Raw genomic sequence first — 19,174 nt, 5'->3', positions numbered from 1 at the left:
CTTATAAGAGGATGTGGAGCATCTTCAAGACACATCCCAGCTTCCATTTGCCCCTAGATGCGTATAACTAAAGAGACTAAATTAGAAGCCTGACATGGGAGGGAAGAGCCGGTACTGTGCCGTGGTTGCGGAACCACAGTTGAAGATGCAAGAAGCTGGCGCTTACCACATCCTCATCAACTCCCCTTCTCAAAAGGCATACGAATCTTGGGGAATTATCGTGGGCACCTGTAAACTACACTCCGATGTACTCTTCTAGGGGGATGTATGTTAGAACAGATCAATATTTTGCTGGAAGCTGGTCTGCCTATCAACTCGAGAGTGATTTTTTTTTTTCACCTTCCCAATCTGTAAACACCACGAGAAGCAACCTTCTTTTATCAGTGAGGACTAATTGTGTTTTCAGTCTTGCTTCAGAATTATGCTAGCTGTCCTGTCTTGTCCTACTATGTTCAGAAAAGCCTTAGGCATTTCGACATTCCTTTCACTATTACAATAGAGTACTGGATCCCATGTGCTCATTACACCTGATGAGCAGAAATGGGCAAGTTCTTGCAAATACCTTATTTTTATTTTATGGATGCAACTGTTTTACCTGCATGTATATATATACCCATGACTGCCTGTGGAGGTCCTATGGGGGCATTGGATCCCCTGGAACTAGAGTTACAGACAGTTGTGAGCTCCATGTGGGTATTGGGAATTGAATCTAGGCTCTATACAAGAACAGTAAGCATTTTTAACCTCTGAGCTACCCCTGCAGTCCAAGTTATTGACCGATACCTTAATCTCTGAACTGAAGGGCAGGTGATGAATTCCATGACAGTTAAGGAGTCTGTCTCCTCAGTGAAGTTTCTTTTTGTCAATATTTTTATTATATTTTATTTATTTGTCTGTTTGTTGTGTGTGTGCATGCACACTCAAGTGCAAATGCACACGCACATACATATGCCTGTTCATATGCACACAGGCGTGAAGGCGTGTATCATTCAATCAGAACCAGCCTGTGGAAGTCAGAGGACAATTTCCCAGAATCACTCATCTCCTTCCATCATGTGTATCCCAGGGATTGATCATAGGTCATCAGGCTTGGCAACACCTTGCCTTTACCATCTCAGCATCTCACCAACTGCCTAGGTGAAGTTTCCAGACTTAAGTCCTGACAGCTCCTAAAAAGGTAACCAAATGTTGCCTTTTTGTCTCTTGGAGGCAACCCATTTTAATATGTTCTTTTACTTTGCAACCTTTCAGTTTGGGATGGGGAAGATGAAGGGGAGGGCCGCCTCGGTTTTGTGCCTGTCCTACAGGGCATCCTACACTGTGGAATGGCATTGGCCTGTGCACTGAATGTCTGTGGTTTCCAGTCCTGCATCTCCTTGCTGCTCGTCTTTCATTCCAGTCACCGAGAAGGTTGCCTAGAGAAGCAGAAGCTGTCATGATGGCACCACATCCCTGCAGCCTGCCTAAGGAGTGCTTCCAACCTCAGGTCCCCAGCTCTGCTTCTTTGCTTGGAGGCTTTCTCCTGGGTTGAGAAAATCTTGTTCAGCACGCAAGCAGCTTGGGGGTCCTGGGAATTTCATGTCTTCAAGGAAAACTTAGCCCGGTAAGGATGGAAGTTTCTGATCTCCATGTGAGACAATTTAGAGGTGAGTTCTGCATTCCCTCGAGACTCGCTGTCCACAACACCAGTCATTGTTATAGTAACATAGTCTAGCTTTTGCTTGCTTTCTTCCATCTCTCTTTGCCCATACCTTGTGTATGCTTTCTGGGGAACACCTCCCAAACAAGCCACCTGGGCAACTCCAAACTCAAACTCTTATGTTTGAGTATTTGGTTTGGTTCCAGTTGGCATGGCCTTGTCGAAAAAGATGCATCACTGGATATAGGCTTTGAGTTTTCAAAAGACATGTACCCCGTGGGCCTCTTTGCTTCCTGTTTGTGGATCAAGCTGAGAGCTCTCAGCTATTGTTTCAGTGCCATGTCTACCTGCTTGCCTGCCTACTGCCATGCTCCCTATCATGATGGTGACAAACTCCTATCCCTCTAGAACTGTAAAATCCAAATACACTCTTCCTTCTAAAAGCTGTCTTGGTTGTGGCGTTTTTTCATAGCAATAAAACGGTAACTAACCCAGCTTCCTTTTCTGCATTCACACCCTTCCCAGAGCTTTCTACCCAGATGATTTATTTTGTACATTGTGAACAACCTCCCTCCACACACTCCATGTTTTATTGATTTATTCTTTTTGACCTTTTGGGGGGTTATTTCATTGATGGGTAGTGAATAGGATTCAAAATCTGCCTCAAACATTAGCTCTTCTGTCGAGTTTTCTCCCAATTTCCTTCTCTCTCCAAGCTGTTAGCAATTGTAAGTTCCGAATGCACTTCTCCCTCATCCTTACTGCCCTGCAAAGACAAGGTCTCTTATTTAATAGGGGACAGAGAGGGACACTTTCTATTCTGTAGTGTAAGAGCTCATGCTCTTCATTTGTAAGAGTAGCCTATACACACGGCTGATGGTTTGTTTGTTCCGAGTTAACCTGGAAGGACACAAAGCTCAGTGACCCAGGTGTGTGTGAAAGCCCTCTATAAAGAGAAAGGGGATAGAAGCAGAGAAGCATGGCTAACGGTCTGGGTCTGGGCCAGGTGTTTCCAGGTTCCTGGCACCTTGCTGAGAAGAACTGAAGAAGCACAAGTAAATAGCAAAGCATTGGGGGTGGGGGGTTCCACTCAGAAGCAAAGGGAAAGCCCAGCACAGATACACTGCAAGAGGCAGCAGGTCTGAGCAAGTGTGCAGCTCACAAGAGTCAGCAAGTGCGCAGCTCACAAGAGTCTGACTAGTCTGGGAAGAGGGGAAGGGTGGGTTTCCTGTTGTGGGTGTAGGAAGAGGAGTTGGTTAGTAGGGGTGCAGTGTGTGTGGTTTTGATTGACAGGCTTGGGTTATGTAAACCTGTAAACCTCTGTTCACTGTGCATGTTCTTTCCCATAATGCACAAGACCTCTGTTCACTGTGCATGTTCTTTCCCATAATGCACAAGATGATGAACCTGGATTCCCCCAATTTACAGAGAGGACGGTTTGCCTTACTGCACATGCATCTAAAATCAGTCCACGATGTGTTTGTCATAAAAGGGGAGTTACTAAGGGTTGGTTGCGAGGGAGCAGTAGGTCAGATGATTGATTGCTTTGTTTGGAGGGGGATGAACAGATCGCATGGCACAGGTGGGAGTTCCAGGTTGCTAGGAACTTTATTAGGAAACGGTTGTGTGTGAGGCTCAAGCCTAGTGGGGTTCCGGGATATATCCCTGCTCTTGCCTGCACTGTAAGTCTCAGAGATAGACTGGCCACCTGACCAGATGAACAAGCCTTTACTTTGGAATGACTGACTGCCTTTGTTTCTCCTCTCTGCACAGCCTGCTGGCTCACGATGAGATTTAAAGCAGGTTTTAAGGGTGCTGACCCGCTGACTTCTCAGATCGGTAGCTCTCTGAGTAGAGCAGGTTTAAGATTTAGTTCTCTCTGTTCATTGGCTTCTGAAATCGCAGGCAGCAAGGACTGAAATCTGGCTTCACATCTGTTTATCACTGAATTTCCATACATTGACGCACGATGCACACTCAACAATTGTTAAATGAACAAATGAGCACATGCCTTAAGGGCGAGAAATTTGATTTAGGTTGGCATGTCGGCACCTAGATCAGATCTGTACACAGATTGAGCTCCAAGAGTGACTGCAGGCAGCCACCTGTCTCCAACCACACACTGGGGAAAGTGCTGTTCCCTGAGGACATCTGCCACAGTGGACGGGCAGGATGCCGTGGTGACAAATGTGGTCACAGGAACATGAAGATAGGGGTTCTGTTATTGTTGTTGTTTTGCATTTTGCTATAATGTTTTGACTATGCACATTATTGTGATTTGGATGTGAAATAATTCCCAAAGGCCCAAGGATTGAGGGCTTGGTCCTCAAAGCAGAGAGGTTCAGAGAACTTTTGGGAAGTTATTACATTATGAAGGCCCTGAACAAATAGTGGGTTAATCCATCGATAGATTCATGATTTGTTGGACTGTTGGAGGGTGATAGTGAAAAGGTATAATGTAAAAACAAAATTCTTTAGGCCCAGGCTTGAGAATGTGACCTTTGTAACTCAATGCTCCAAGGCATGCTAATCATACAACCGATAGCAACATTCCTCCACCCACCTGCTTCCAGGGGTTCAGGGAGTGTTCCTTCAAAGAAAGTCACCCTGACCCACCCTGATCAAACCCACTATGCAAATGTGCTATTGTTAGAGGCTCCTAGAACACAGTCTTGACTTTCCACTTCCTTGTGACTCTTAACTGGTATTTTTGGTATTTTCCAACAATGCCCTCCCCACCTCCTTGAGTTGTGGTTTCTTCTTTAAATACCGCCTTACACAGCTACTTGGGGCACCATGGCCCTCTACCCCTGCGTGGTGTATGACTGTGGGCCCTAGAGCGCTCTTGAAATAAAAGTCCTCTTGCAGTTTGCAGCAAGACCGGTTCTCATGAGTAACTTGGGGTGTCGCCTCTCCTGAGTCAGAACGTGGGGGAGTCCTCACATTGTGGGCCTTTCAATAGAAATGGAGAAGATAGAACTTAGTTGAAGGTAAGGTCATTTGGTCCTTAGGTTCTAGCAGGGTATATAATGTGGGAGTTACTCCCTGCCCCTGTTCACTATGACATGAGTAACAGCTTTTCTCCATCTCCACCAGACACAGTGGAGCCAAGGGAACACAACCTGAGACCTGTACAACTGTGGCTCTAAAACAAATCTTGTTTCTCCTTTGCCCAAGGCTGAATGGTGTGCAGGTGAAAAGCTGGAGTCTTGGATGTGGACTCTGAGCTCTATCTCTTCCTATTGTTGTCATTTTGGAGTTCCTCAAATTCCCTTTCACCTATTGTAAAGTGTGTGTGTGTGTGTGCATGTGTGTCTGCATATCTGTACGTATAATGCATTATTACATATTTTAGATATGCATTTTGTATGATCACTTTGGAGCCATGCAGGCCACGTATAAATTCTATGTGTTACCTATGGTCAGTAGAACCAGCACTAGCAGACTGGTGCAGGAGTTTGAGATGGTTAGGTGGCCTGCTCAGCGTCACTGAGAGGACGTGCAGTGAGCCCAGAGGAACAAGCTACACATTTTGAGATTCAGGGACTGTTTGCAGAGCTCTGTCTTCCAGAGATGGAACAGCTGGCTACACCTCACTAAGCACGGGGACTCATCACAGACTCAGCTTAATGACTGGATCGAAGCAACAGGACAGATGATTCAGAAAATCCATGTGGTTTCTACCACTGAAGTTCTGATGTATGTCTGACACACTAGTGTGAGTCTCTGAAGGACTCACTAAAGCCCAAGATACAGTGGTTTCTTATTCATTCATTCATTCATTCTGTAGTATATAGACGTAAAAAGGAACGGAATCTCTGACAAATCGATCCCTTAATATTGAAATGCCAGCATACCTCCTTTGGTTTCTAATATATCACACTGTAATAAAAAAGTGATCTAAAGATATCTCCTTAGTGGTGATACCATCTAGGTGACAATCAGCATGAGAGCACAGGATCTGTGGTGCTCTGCCCAGGCCAGGGCTGGTGAGAGGCAGGGTTCATACACCCCCGGGTCTCTCTGGCCTCTAAGAGATTACTTGCCTATGTCAGTTCCTTTCCAGTGGGCTTGGAGCCTCCATGTCTTCAACACGAAGGGTGAGATCAAGGGTCTGAAGCAGAGTCAAGGTGCTTGAAGATGATTTTATTCCTGGAATGGCAACAGGTCGGGTACTGGAGAAGTCTGGTGTTCTTCAGTCCTTTGTGAAGACCTGTGCTCTGGAATAGCTTTCCTTTGGCCAGAAGAACTTGCATATATACTTGCACACGCACACACACACATGTATTCGTTCATTATCCATTGCTGAGTCGGCTGAAGTACTTGTCTAGTATGGTTTATTTATTTGGTTTTATGCCCATGTGTGTGTGCCTTGCCTTGGAGGTCAGAAGATCCCCTGGAGCTGGAGTCATAGGTAGTTATGAACTTCCCAATGTGGCTGCTGGGAGCTGCACTAAGGACCTCTTCAAGAGCAGCAAGGGCTTTTTAACCCATACACCACTTCTCCAGCTCAAGAACTTGCTTTTTTTTTTTTAAACATTTATTTATACGTTTGTGTGCAAGCACACAAGCACGGGACTGTGCTGCATTGTGGAGGTTGGAGGACAGCTTTGGGAATTGCTTTTCTCCTATAATGCGGTCTCAGAGATTGAAGTCAGGTTGTCAGGTTTGGTGCCAAGTGCCCTTACTGACTGAGCCATCTCCATCTCCAGAAGAACTTTCTTGAACACTCTTCCGTAGTGTCAGTCAGCTGGCAACAAGTTTCCAGTTTCCGTTTTCCCTGAAAATGTCTTTATTTCACTTTATTGCAGGAGAAAGGGCAGAAACATGTAAATGTGTGTGTCCATGGAATAATAAAATATGTGCAAGTGTTGAAGATAATGCAAGAGGAAATGTAAAGACATCTGCTGAACATTAAGTGCCAAAACATTGATGATATTACTCTAGAAAAGTTAAGTATATTGAAAAAATAGCCTCTAGAACATCCTGGCAGGGGTGGGAAGCCATGCCAGGCCAACGATGTGGCTTTTGCTTATTGGAATTTTCTGAAGTTTCTAAAATAAGCCTGTGTCAACATTTGTAAGAAAGTATAACTTGTTTGTCTTTTCCATCTAATATTTCACATTATTGAGCTATGCATATCTTAATTTAAGAGTATAAACATCACCTCAGCCAGCTGTGGTGGAATATGCCTTTAATCCCAGCAGTCAGGATGGAAAAACTGGCAGATCTCTGTGACTTTGAGTGAGTTTCATACTATGCAAAGCTACATAGAGAGACCCTATCTTAAAAATGAATAAATTGGGGGCTAGAGGCATGTTTCAGTGATTAAAAGCAATGGGTTTGTTGTTGTTGTTGTTGGGCTTTTGGGGGGAGGGAGCAGAAGAGCAGAGTTTGGTTCTCTGCACCTACATGGTGGCTCACAACCATCTATTCCAGTTGCAGGGAATCCCCTGCCCTCTTCTGATCCCCATAGACACCGGGCTTGAACGGAAAGCACCATTAGCCATGGGGTCACCTCCCTGGACCTCTTTGAATCCTTCAGTCCCCACACACACACCAGCTTCCTGAGGTCCCAACCGTCTGTATGCTAGTCCAGATTACATGGCGCCTGCAGTCACTGAGGCCACACGTGTCTGCCTGGCTCTTTAGCATGTCTTCCTTGCTTCAGCTGGGGAGTTTAAATAGTTCAAACCATCTTGTATTTTAAGTGCATTGAGTTTTTTGCCAGTGTCGGTCTTTAATTAAGCTCAGTCAATTTTTCATTTGGATATACATTTTTGGCTGATAATATGCTAGTTTTTAAAAGTAGTTTTTATTTCTTTTCTGTTGTTAATAGTTTCTTTTTATTTATATTTATAGTACTGCTTTAAAGTTTTTGCCTGCAACTGGGTGGGGTGAATGCCTTAAATATACTCTCTTAGCATTTTTCAACTATATAGCAACAGGTCATTATTAGCTATATGGTCACCCCTGTGGCTAGCGGAGGAAGTTCCCAGTGAATGTGGAATGTACAGATGAAGTCATGTGTGGATGTGTATTGTTGACATGCACAGCCTGTCAACGGCTCTAATGCCTTAGACCCTTGGGAACTGGCAATCCTCTGATCCAAGGAAAAGACTGAACAGTGTGTGTGTTGCTTCCCCTCCGGCAAGTCCAGCTTGCTTATGGAGATCGCCCACTGAGACCCACTGACTCCTTCGTGTGTTGTAAGTAATGAACAGTTCCGGTTTGTTACATAGTTGCTAGGTTTGTTACATAGTTGCTAGCATTCCGGCAGAGCAAGTGCAGCCTATCTTATCTCCACTTTTCTGTACAAGTGTCTGTCCTTCCTTCATTCTCTGGTTGTCCCAGTCAAGTTTCCAGAGCCTCAGTGGATACAGCAAACACAGTATATCATTAAAATTCTTAGCTGCAAATGATGAGAGTCAGCCTGGCTGGTTGATTGATTCTCAGAATTGTCAAGATCCAGGAGGAACAAGCCTGAGAGATGCAGAGGAACTAAGGTTAGCCGGGTGACAGGAGGCCCTGGGGGGCCAAGTTTGTGTGGTTGCTGCCTTGGCTCACACACTGGGTGGCATGGTTGCTGCCAACAGAGTCTGCTGTGAGTGGCTCCGCTTCTCTCCAACTCTTGTCTAGAGCAGGGATCCCCATTCTGTCACCTGCCTATGGCCCAAGAACCAAGTGCTTTGCTTTCTTGCTTCCATAGAAGGAACTGGAGCCCTGCCTTGATCAAGTCAAGGGTTAATTTCCAAGGGCCAGCCAGGTACTTACGGATGCAGGATGCCCATCCATGTTGACGGAGGTCACTTCTGGGCTGATCTGTAGAGTTTGAATCCCAGCCATGGCATTGCTCATCATTTTTGCTGTGAGACCTTGGGAAAAGTTCCTCTCTTCACCCTGATAGCTTGACTTCTCCACCCGTGAAAGGTGGATTGTAATATGTCTGTTTTGATGGGAGGATTTATTGTGTTAAAGTATACAAAGCATCTAGGGTAGTATCTGACACTCAGTAACTGCTGCGTGTTGTTATTAAATGCCCCAGTCTGGTCATCTCTGTGCCAAAGGCTGACACTTATCAGTGATGTATATTTCTAGGGGTTGGACTTGGAACCCTAGCTTTAAAACAGAAACGTGTTCAATTACTTTGCTGTGAGCACGTGGAGTTTGCTGCCATTACTGAAGTCACTATCTTTAACCCTTGTATAATATTCTGTCATATACACTTCCTTAGGGGTAGGAATTTAGGCCGTCTTTCGTACTTTTTCACTAAGAACAATTCTTGGGCCTTCATTCATATTCCTGACTCTGTGTACATGACGAGTGTGGAGTTGCTGGGCTGAGGCTCAGTCCGGCCTGCTGAATGCCAGAGCATTATGTCATTCTCCCACTTACAGAGTCATTTGTAGGGACAAACAATCAATTCTGAGGTGGGTGATGATCCATGGCTAATGGAGAAATTCCTCAGCTGTGCCCCGTCCCCAAGAGAGAACAGTCATTCTGAGGGGCCCTTGGTAAAGGAGGCATTAACCACTCTTCCCATTGTAAATGAATCCACATTGAACATTTAGCCACATTTGATGAACATAAAAACAGGAAAGAAAAAAAAAAGATTTAAAGGGATGTTGTCAACACGAATTTTTATTCCATCAGAAAAAGGCTTTTAAAGTTATTTTTTAAAATGTATTCAATGAACATTTAATCACAGACATTTGTGGCAGACTCAGGGAGTGGTGATTTGTGGGGGTAAGATGGATTGAGACACTATTTCTTTTCGAATCTGACACAGTAAGTCTCATTAGTGAGCCAAAAACAATTTAATTGTCTGTGTATCGGAGCGCATCAGGAGTTATTGGATGGTGGGATGGGGTTTTAGAAAAATGGTGGAGTGTTTAAAAGTGTCAAGTCACCAGAAGGACTGTAGAAGAGAGGGACAGTCAGTGAAAGAAGGGAAACTCACTGGAGGTAGGGTGGGGTGGGGCAGTAGGGATGGTACAGTCCTGGCCGAGAGATCCAGGCTCGGTACCCAAGAGTACGGCCATCCATTCCCTCATGTAGAGTCTAAATCCAGGTCTGGACACCACCTCCCTCACCCAGGCCTTTCTCAGCTTTCTGCAGTCAGAAGAAAGGTACCTGGAAGGCAGGTTTAGTCTATTCCTCTGCAGGCAGCCTCTGGGGACCCAGAGGGCAACTCCCAAATCATCTGAACTCCTGTGTGCTTTTACTTCACCTGCTGAGGCTGTGGCTGAGGCTGCAAACAGATCCTCTTCTCCTTGACCGTTCTTTCTACCCACCCCATCCTTCCAGACGCACAGCCATGGGATGAGGGACCACTGCCTGTGGGTGTCCTCGGTGGTGGGCTCTGGGAACAGCTTGCCTGGTTTTGAAGTGCCAGCCTGAGCTCCCTTTTCTGCCTTTGAGAAAAGATGCAAGAGGTGTGGGGAAGGGCTCAGCAGTGAGGTGAGGTGAATTCTGACTCGGTAGGACTGAAGAGCATTTCGATCAGATTGCAAAGGGAGGAGGGAAAATGGCCTGCCTCTGACCCTGCTTCAGTCAGCCCTTAACCCTAACCTTAACCTTAGTCCCTAGTCTTTAAACTAATTTGAGAGATACGTAGGCATTCCCAACAGTAGGGAAGTCAGAGGGACAGCACATTGCCCCAGGGCATCTCCTGGGAAGTATGGTTTCTAGGGACAGTAGGATGTGCGATTCCTAATTCCTCACTCGCAAGTTGTCAGACTCTGACTCCAGGCTGCTCAGTGCTGCTCCAAACCGCCTGGATCCTTAACCTTAGGACTAGGCTCTTTCCTGTGTGTGCAGTGACATTTGGGAAGTTATCGTCAGTGACCTGAGGACCAGCCAGCCAGTCAGTTGAAGCAAACGGGAGTGATAAAGAAACACGCCTCAAAGGCGCAGTTAAAGTCAAAGGAAAATGAATTGTGCTTTTTAATTTTCATAAAGCATTTTAAGCAAGCCATCGCTGACGGGCATTTTGTTCTGTGACCCGATTATGATGAGGTCTAAGGATTTTATTCTGCTTTTCATGACTTTCTTGCCCATTCTGCACCCAGAGTCCTCTTGCAGTCCCCACTGTGACTGAGACAGTTTCACTTCTAGCGACAGGCAGGGACCTGATTGCTGCATTTGCAGACATATTTCCTATATATTGAACTTCCGTTTTAACCGCTGTATATTTTAGTTTCAAATACCTCATTTAGGAAAGAAAGGAAAGAAAGAAACAAGATGGCGACAGACTCATTGGAAATACTCTAAATGCAAATTCCAGGTCATGGGTGAAAGGCACAGTTCTCACCATGAGGAGTAAAAGAGATGGTTTACTCTGGGGAAATATTTGAGTGACCCTGGGAACAGAGGGTTAGGTCTGCCCAAATACCATGTTCTAGTTCCATATTCTGTGCAGTAAGCTATGAATGGAAACAGGACAAAGAGGACTATAAAACTCCATGTCTTTCAAATACAAGATTGTAGAGTGAAGAGGCAGGAGCCTAACAGCTCATCTCTAGAACAACTCAGACTCAGCGCTTCTGAGTCAGCATAGAATGTATGTGCACATATACACAGTCACACACACTCTCACTCACACATACTCACACACATACATACATCCACACACTCACACAAATGCATGTGTATACATGCACACATATTGCACATGTGAGCACACACACACTCTCACATACAGTCACACACAAATGTACTCACACATACACACACATATCACACACATATACACACTGATGCACATACACACACTCTCACACACATGCACTCACACTCACATATACAGTCACACATGCATTAACACTCATGCATGCACACAGATGCACATGTGAGAGCACATACAAACTCACACACACACTCAAACACAATGCACACATACATACATATACAAACAGTCACACATGCATGCACTCACATACACATTCGCACACACTCACACAGAGAGAGACAGAGACAGAGAGACACAAAGACAGAGAGACAGAGATAGACTGATTGACAGATCTGTTTGGTTATCTACTACATAGGTTAAAAAATGATTGCCTATTAACTTCATGAGCATCCAATAGCCACACTTGTAGCTGTTGCTGTGGATGTGGATGGTCACATCTTTGGCTACTCATAAGCACTGTGAGTATTTTGGCCTTTCTTTAGTCTTAATAGAATTTCTAACCCGACATTAACACTTACTTTGTTAGTAATCTTAGCATTGTATAAAAAGGCTTCCATGAATCATACATAATTCCAACTGTCAAAGGTCTGATTCTTGCCTAAATTTGCTAAATTCATTTTGCAGTTTGACATTTAAATAATTGCTACATACTTGCCTTTCCTCTCTTGAGTTCAGCTCTGGGGTCATTAAGAACCTGGTGCAGCTGGTGAGCAGGCAGCGGTAAAAGCGCTTGCCACACATCTGCAGACTGAGTTCAATCCCAAGGTCCCACACTAAGGTGAAAGAAGACTAAGTCCACAGTTATCCTCTGTCTTCCAGTGTAGCACAAGTGTGTCTTCTCATACTACAAACACACACACACACACACACACACACACACACACACACAGAACTAGATGCATCAGTAAAAATGTCATGAACTTGGCCTCAGAAAACATTGTTACCTGTAAACCTTGTGACGTGCAGCAATCTGAAAAAATGGATGAAATATTCTATTAAATGTAATAAATAATATACTTTATGATTGCATGCATAGTTACTAAGATACTCATGATTCTAGACTGGAGAGGAGGCTCTGTTGGCAAGGTGTTTGCTCCACAAATGTGAGGACCTGAGTTAGAGTCCCCAGAGCCCACATTAGAAAGCTGGATATGGGGAGTTCCTGAATTATGACTTCCAGGCTCAGTAAGAGACCCTGTCTCAAAAATAAGATGGGATCAGGCATATAGGTCACTGTTCTGAAACACAAGAATCAAGTTCTTGTCTGAACCGTCAATACCTACCTGTCTCTCTAGCTTCCCACTCCGCCAGAAATGATGGTGCACACTTTAATCCCAGAACTCGAGAGGTAGAATCAGATGGTTCTCTGTCGAGTTGAGGCTAGGTTGGTCTATCTATATAAGGAGTTCCAAGCTAGCCATGGCTACATAGTGAAACTATATCTCAAAGCACACACACACACACACACACACACACACACAAAACACGCACACGTGCACGTGCACACACACACACAAGTGGTCCTGTCAACATTTCACCATAGAAAGGGCTCATGAGTGCCTATGGACAGTTAATGGTGGCTCAGTGGAGGCTGTTGTTTTCTTCTGTGGTGTAGCCACTGTTAAGTTGCCCAGACTGTAATAAATAGCTTTCGATCCTTACTCTGCACACAGCACTAAAGTCACTGGTTGATGCACACACAAAGACATGGAAGTAAGAGGAGGATTTGTTGGGAAGTGGGGGTTCAGCAGGAGACGGGTGTGCGCACATACATAGTTCATGTGCACCTCTCCCATGCGCATACAGAAGCACGTGCACACAAAAAGATAGTAGAATAAACTGCCAAGCTAGCAGCTATTGAAATGTTAACATGTGTGTGCAGGTTAGGTGTCTTTGGTCAGCTTGGCACAGCTGGAGTCATCTGGGGAGAGGAAACCTCGATGGCGAAGATGCCTCCACCAGATCAGCCTCTTGGCAAGTCTGTCGGGGCACTTTCTTGAATGTAGACTGATGTGAGATGGACACCCTGGGGTGAGATAAAAAGCAAACTGATGAAGCTTAGGGAACAAGCCAGTAAGCGGCACTCTTTTGTGGTTCCTGCCTCTGCTTCTGCCCTGACTTCCTTCAATGAAGGACTGTGATCCAAATGTGTAAGCCAAATAAACCCTTTGTCCCCACCCCACCCCCACTACCACCCCCGCCCCCACCCCCAAGTTGCTTTTGGCCACAGTGTTTATCACAGCAGTAGAAATTAAATCAGGGCAATCTGTACATTATATTCCTGTTACAGCTATCTAGGAGAAGTACCTATGGACAGTGCCTGATACCTACTAGATATTTGGTAAGTAAATATGCTGTTACTATTCTCTCAGGGAAGAAGCCTGTGTTGGCTTATATTAAAAGTATTCATTAGACTCCATTCTGTCTTTGGAGCTTTGAAAGGAAGTGAATTTTTTTAAGTGCAATTCTTTGGGACTTGGTAACCATGGGGTGACTAATGCTGAGTGAGCATTATGAATGAGTCAAAGCCATGTCATCAGGTGTCTCGTTTGGTCGGGGGCACTGGCTGGGGGCATTTGGTGCTGTATGAGGAGGTACAGAGAGTGGTCTGAAGGTCTGAGCTCTAATCGTGGTCTGAAGGTCTGAGCTCTAATTGTCCGTCCTTCTGTTAGAACTTGCTGCTCTCCCAGGTCCTGATTTAAGACACGGTGGCTGCTGTGGTAAGGCCACCTGGATGAGGCGGGGCTCTCAGGTGATGGAGAGGAGCATTTGACGTTATCTTTCCCCTGGTTTACTTGATAACCTGCCATAGGAAAAACTGACAGAGCCACATGGCAAAAGGCTCAGGCCTTGCCATTCATGAGTGGTCTGACTGTGCTGCCTTTCTGAATCTTAGTTTCTTCATCTGAAAACATGTGAACAATCCCTTTAATTGATAAATGCCTTAAGCTGGGCCTGGTGGTGGCCATAGAAGGCAAAGGCAGGAGGACAGTAAATTTGAGGCCAACCTGGATTGGAACCACGAATCCAAGATCAGCCTGGAACAGATAACAAAACTCTATCTCACAAAATCACAGGCAAAAAGTAAATACTGTAGTGGTACTTACTCACTGTTATGGGTATGGACAGCATGGTTCTGCATATGTGTGTGTGTGTGTGTGTGTGTGTGCATGTCTGTATGTATGTACATGCATGCATATGTGTGACTATATGTGACTGTGCATGTGTGTGAGTATATGAATGTGTCCATGAGTGTGTGTGTGAGTGTGTGTCTATGTGTGTGAGTGTGTATATGTGTGTACCTGTGTGTGTGAGTGTATATGTGTGTGAGTGTATGTGCATGAGTGTATCTATGTGTGAGAGTGTGGATGTGTGCACATGTGTGAGTGTGTGTGTGAGTATATTGTGAATGTGAATGTGTGTGTGTGCATGTCTATATGTATCTACATGCATGCATATGTGTGACTCTATGTGATTGTGCATATGTGTGAGTGTATGTGTCCATGTGTGTGTGTGTCTATGTGTATGAGTGTGTCTATGTGTGTAACTGTGTATGTGTGTGAGTGTATGTGCATGAGTATATCTATGTGTGTGAGTGTGTATGTGTGCACATGTGTGAGTATGTGTGAGTGTATTGAGTGTGAATGTGTATGTGTGTGAGTGTGTGTATATGTGTGTAACTGTATATGTGTGTGAGTGTATCTAGGTGTGTGAGTGTGTATGTGTACACATGTGTGAGTGTACATGTGTGAGTGTATGTGAGTGTATTATGAGTGTGAATGTGTGTGTGTGTGTGTGTGTGTGTGTGTGTGTGTTGCTCCTAGGGCTGCACACATGCTATGGTGACTCAGAAGCACTGAGTCTGAACTGTTCTAGAGATGAGCTGTTAGGCTCCCACCTCTTCACTCTACAATCGTAAAAGCTTTTTCCCATTTCTTTAATGCCATGTATTTTAGAACTCCGATTTCCCAAGTGGACGCCTCTCTAAAGGAATAAGCTGTCTGACAGCAATATCTGGGCTGAGTTCAGGGAAATGGTCCTTGAGATGCAATCAGTGGATGTTAGCAAGGCTGTTCAGCTCCATCTGATGATCCCCAGAAAAAGAGGTCTCAGCCAGTTCACCCTGGGACATCAAACCGGAGCTTCCCGGATCTTAGGATGAAGCTGCAGTGATGTATTGAAAGTCCAGTGCTTATGATGTCACCCAGCCATCCACAGCCACTCACTGGCCCTGTCCATAGCTCTGGTTCCACTCAGAATCCTGGTGACACTGGCAATGCCATCATTGGGGTTGACTTGCTGTGGGCTTAGGCAGGTGTCCTAGGACGAGACCTAACATCAGCTCCCTTGGGAAACAATGTGGGAATGAGGTACTAGGATAAAGCCTAACCTGTCCCTCCCAGAAGGTGATCTTGGGCAAGCGTGTGGCACTGCATCTGGACCTGTAAGGGTGCACTTACAGGCAGGTAGGATATGCATGCAGGGACGGAGAGACTTGGCCACTTCTTCCACTCAAGACCACATTTGTAGCTTCTCTTGGGAGTGCAGAGGAGCCAGGCACACAGCTCCAGAGGAGCCTTGAGACACTGCTGACTGGGCTGGGATTTATGGGGCAGGGGTGACGACAGGTTCCATCTGGTTGCAGGTAGCATAGCTCTAGTACAGGAGGAGGAGGTTTGAGTCTGCCTCCCCAAAGGCTGAGCTGCGTCTTATTCTGCGTGCCCTCTGGTAGCAGCCTAGTCTGGCCAGATCCTTGCCTTTATTAAGTTTACAGCCTAAGGAGGAATATCAACATTTAAAGTGAGTAAATGAATTCATTCTAAAAGAATAAAGATGTAGAAAATAAAATATGGGTTTAAAAATAAAAGCACAGATGATAAAAATGAATCAATTCTGAAGGGATAAGGACTAACACAGGGCAAAGGTTTAGGGCAGCTGGTGCTTTCTCTTACAGCTTCTTAGAGATGACATTAGGTTAGAAGCCCAAGAAGAGCTGAGGAATAAGACGAACAGAGGCACAGACCCTGGGAGATGCTCAGGAAATCCGTGAAGCGAAGAGGAGGGGCCTGTGAGGGCCAGCTCACCCTGATCCTGTAGGCCATTAAGGGAATATATCCCAGGCACAAAGGGAGGCACCAGGGAGGTTCAAGGAGACACTGAAGAACTCAGTGCATGTTTCCAAAAAGACTCTTATGTTGTGGCACATGCCTGTTATGCCAGCACACAGGAGGCTAAGGCAGAAGATTGAGATTGGGCAGGGGTGGGAGGCTAGCATGAGCCACATAGAGAGTTCCAGGTTACCCTACGCTACATAGTAAGGCACTGTCTGTCACACACACACACAAACACAAATTCATATGAAACTGTAGTGGGAAACGGGATGTGGAGAGCCTAGAGTTTGGTGTATTTCATATTTTTCAAATCAAGTTACCTTTATTGTGTGTGTGTGTGTGTGTGTGTGTGTGTGTGTGTTGGGCATGAAGATGTTATGACATGAGGAGGTTAGGAGACAACTGGAGGGAGTCAGTTCTCCCCTTTCGCTGTGGGGACTCAGGGATCAAGCTCAGGTCACCAAGCTTTACGTCGGGTGCCTTTTCCTGCCAAGCCACCTCACTGGCTCCTTTTAATAGTTCTGTTTATGATGCTTTTCCCACTGCCCTGTCCCCTTAGGTGACTCAGAAGTGTATCCATTCCTTAAAGCAAAGTGTTTGCAATTCTCCATCAGCAGCCCTGAGGTACAGTGTCTTAATAACGGGTTGCTCATTAGAGAAATAATACAACATTTTCAAGGAAAGGGGCCTGAGGTTTATAGGATAAGTCTACCGAGATGCATTTGGGCATAAAAGTTCTCTGTGCCCAGAGACATGTCAAATGGATCCCATTGTTCCCATTGTGTTTCCTCCCTAGGAGTAATGACGTCAGGCAGCTGCAGGAAGAAGGCTGGTTACAGTGTTTCTGCATCATAGTGTGCGGAGTGGCAGGTGGTGGTGGGTGGTTTCTTGAGGTCTGTGGACTGGTGGGGAGAACATAGAGGGCAGCAGGGATCACAACTTGCCTCACTAAAGAGACAGGCAGGGCAGAGAAAGAGCCCGGACTGGAGGCAGCATTTGCTACCTTTGTCACAAATACCCTGAAGCTGTATGTCGGCTGTTGCAGGCAGGCACCCGGGATTAGTGATTACATTAGATATTTGTAGGAACCCTCCAACTTTAAGGATTCTGAGAGGCCTTAAGTGAAGATGACTTTGGGTTTTCTGAAGCATAGTCTGTGTACCTTTCTTATGTCCATCATTCCTCATGGTAGCCCATTTTATGGATTTGGAATCTGAGGCTCCAGATGGGTTACCCAATACCATGAAATAGGTAAGGTCCTGGCTTTAATGGCTGAGATCAATAATGGATCCCACACTGTCTGGTTTAGGGTGTGTGTGTGTGTGTGTGTGTGTGTGTGTGTATACCCATGCAGAAGCCAGAGAAAGAAGAATTGGGTGTCATGTCTTTCGCTATTGCTCCAGTCTTATTTCTCTGGGACAGGGTCTCTTGCTGAACAAGAGTCTCCTTGCTTGGGCAAGGCTGGTTGGCCAGAGTTCCTGGGATCATCCTGTGTTCTCCATGCTGAGGGTAGAGGCATGAGCAGACATACACAGCTTTCTTACATGGGTGCTGGAGCCTTGAACCCAAGTCCTCATGTTTGCATAGCGAGCCCTCGCTCTTACGGTGCCACCCAGCCAGCTCTGGTTTAGGAAGTTAACACAATGGCCCAACAGGGATCATTTTGGGGGGATGTTTAGATATCCCCTTCCTTTTGCTGTTTTGAGGGGAGGAGGATTCTCTAAAGTTCTGGACCTTGTACCAGGACCCTAAGTAGTTGTGGTGAAACTTCTAGAATCGAGTTGCCTGTCTCAGGCATGGGGCTGTGACTCCACCCACCCAGCAACCAAAGTTCGGGGAAGATCAATGAATGATCCATGCAGATGAGAAGTTGAGAATTGGTCCCAAGGCCCCTCCCCTGTGGCTCTGGGGCTGGTGGGGCACAGTGTTTGCCAGATGCCACGGCCAGCTTTGCAGATGTGTTCATTCATTCCTCGCTCTTGCCTGTTTTCCTTGGTCTCCCGGGGACCCAGTGATGGAAACGCCGAGAACCAAGGCTCTGCTCTGCACTTTCAAAGGGTATCACATCTGATGTCAACCTTCTAAAAACTGGAAAGCTTCGTATGAAAATCCAAATTTCTGTCATCTTTTGAATAGTCTGAGTCTTAGCTCTCTCTGTTGGCTCTGGACCCCCTCACCTCCACTGCCCTTGCTGGTGTTTGGAGGCATCTGAGTTTGTGTGTAACCCCTAAGCTAAAAGGAAGCTAACTGACCCAAGTGCCCAGCCAGCGTTTCCTGGGTAGGCCCCAGAAGGATCATGCTCACCGAGAAAGCAAACAAAAACACAAACAAGACAAACAAACAAACCTCCCAGCTTCCATCCAAACCTCCCAGCTTCCATCCAGGGAACTTTCAACTACCCCCCGCACCCCCACCCCTTCCCTGGCTACCACCCTGCGCCAAGTAGGTCAGGATTTGTAAGGATGAGGCCCAAATTGCTATTTTTTAAAAAAGGTTCCAGGCAGCTTTACTCTGCAGCCAAATTAGGATCTTCCACTTTAGGGTTCCCCCTAAATAGTGCTCCTGGCTTCGGACCTTGGTACCAGACAGCGGGCTGCAGAGGTTTTGCAAGGAGCCACTACTGTCTGTTTTCCTCCCAGCCCACTCTTGATGTTCACATGTCGATGAATCTTTCTCCCTTTTCCTATCTGGGCCTGCAGAGCTAAGAAGTATGTTTACAGAGTTCTAGGTGGG

General features: G+C 45.7%; 1 long non-coding RNA gene across 1 annotated transcript; it reads left to right on the top strand.

Moving 5' to 3' along the window:
• Positions 1 to 900: 900 nt before the first annotated feature.
• On the top strand, positions 901 to 2,082 carry Gm41039. The gene is made up of 2 exons (XR_873867.1): positions 901 to 1,177; positions 1,308 to 2,082. It is a non-coding gene; the product is annotated as a predicted gene, 41039 (long non-coding RNA).
• Positions 2,083 to 19,174: the final 17,092 nt, after the last annotated feature.

This window comes from Mus musculus, chromosome 13 (assembly GCF_000001635.26).
Source record: "Mus musculus strain C57BL/6J chromosome 13, GRCm38.p6 C57BL/6J".
In the NCBI taxonomy this organism is placed as follows: domain Eukaryota; kingdom Metazoa; phylum Chordata; class Mammalia; order Rodentia; family Muridae; genus Mus; species Mus musculus.
The sequence above is the reverse complement of the archived record's forward strand: the minus strand, read 5'-3'. Positions and strand labels throughout refer to the sequence as shown.